Raw genomic sequence first — 1,525 nt, forward strand, 5'->3', positions numbered from 1 at the left:
AGGGATCGTAAATAAAAGTAAGCAAACAAGGCTGGAGATACTGTAGACATTATTTATTCAAACTACAAGTCCCTATTTTGACTCCACCAAATGTAATTCTAGGGAACAACGTGGAGCCTAAATAGGGGTTTGTAGTTTGAGTAAATAATCACTACAGTATCTCCAGCCTTGTTTGCTTACTTTTATTTACGATCCCTGCTTGCAGGTTTTAAATAAATTCCCAATTTTTTATTTATCTTGTTAAATCATGTGGCTACTACAGTTGTAAAGACAAACAACTGGGTCATAGTAAAACGTGAATTTGTTCGACTAACAACTGGCAAATCATACCATATATGGTTAGTGGAGTTGCGAAGACTTAGAACTTGGCCATGGCAATAAATGCGGTTACCATAAGTCGCTAGATTAACTTAGGGGCGTTATAATGTGACGGTCAATCCCACTATTCGTTGGTAAAAGAGTAGCCCAAGAGTTGGCGGTGGGTGGTGATGACTAGCTGCCTTCCCTCTAGTCTTACACTGCTAAATTAGGGACGGATAGCCCTCGTGTAGCTTTGCGCGAAATTCAAAAACAAAACAAACTTGATGAAAGCTAACGACTTCATTCAGACTTGGTTTTTGCATTTAGCTATTATTATTAAAGTGTTACAAATAATACATTCAAAAAGGTTTTATTATACCATTCTAAAACAAATTATGATCTAAACAAAAATAATATTTTTCAAGTCAAAATATATCTGAGAGCCAAACTGACTTTTATAAAAATAAAATGTTAAAAATGAAGAGGCTTTAAATTAGGGACGGATAGCGCAGATAGCCCTCGTGTAGCTTTGCGCGAAATTCAACACAAACAAACAAGCTTTAAATTATTTATTTAATTGGGAATTTGTGTGTGTGTAAAATATCGTGTTTTCACATGTTTACATCATATGTACTGCAATATTTATTCAGCCATTATCCAACGCCATTGTTTTCTTTTAAAGTGATAAATGGTTGTTTGTTTTCCAGTAAACCACATTGGGCTATCTGCTGTGTCCACCGCAAGGAATCTAACCCCGGATTGTAGCATTGTAAGTTCGTAAACGTACCGATTTCCCATTGGGGACAACTGATCAATTTACTAACAATGGTAATCCAATGATATCGTTGACGAATTAAAGAATATTTTAAATATATCCTTAAGAATTACTGTGGTATTTCCAGACGCACCGCATTTTGCGTGTTTTTTTCCTGATAGCAGTAAGCTTGAGGGCTTATAACACCAAAATTCGGAGTTAAATACAAGTAACGAGTACAGTGCGGATAGTCCCTTGTGTAACTTTGTGCTTGAAAATAAACATATTGTTTTACCATTCAAGTAAGAATAGTAAACTGCAGTTGCTAGAGGAACGTCAGGAAGTCTTACATACGAATAAATCTGAATTTTTCTGACTTAGATTAAGAAGGAAACCAAACACAATATAAGAATAAAGTAAGCAATAATATTTATTACACAGCAAACATAAATCAAAGTTAACGAAAGCACA

The sequence above is a fragment of the Limulus polyphemus genome, unplaced genomic scaffold (assembly GCF_000517525.1).
Source record: "Limulus polyphemus unplaced genomic scaffold, Limulus_polyphemus-2.1.2 Scaffold2093, whole genome shotgun sequence".
NCBI lineage: Eukaryota > Metazoa > Arthropoda > Merostomata > Xiphosura > Limulidae > Limulus > Limulus polyphemus.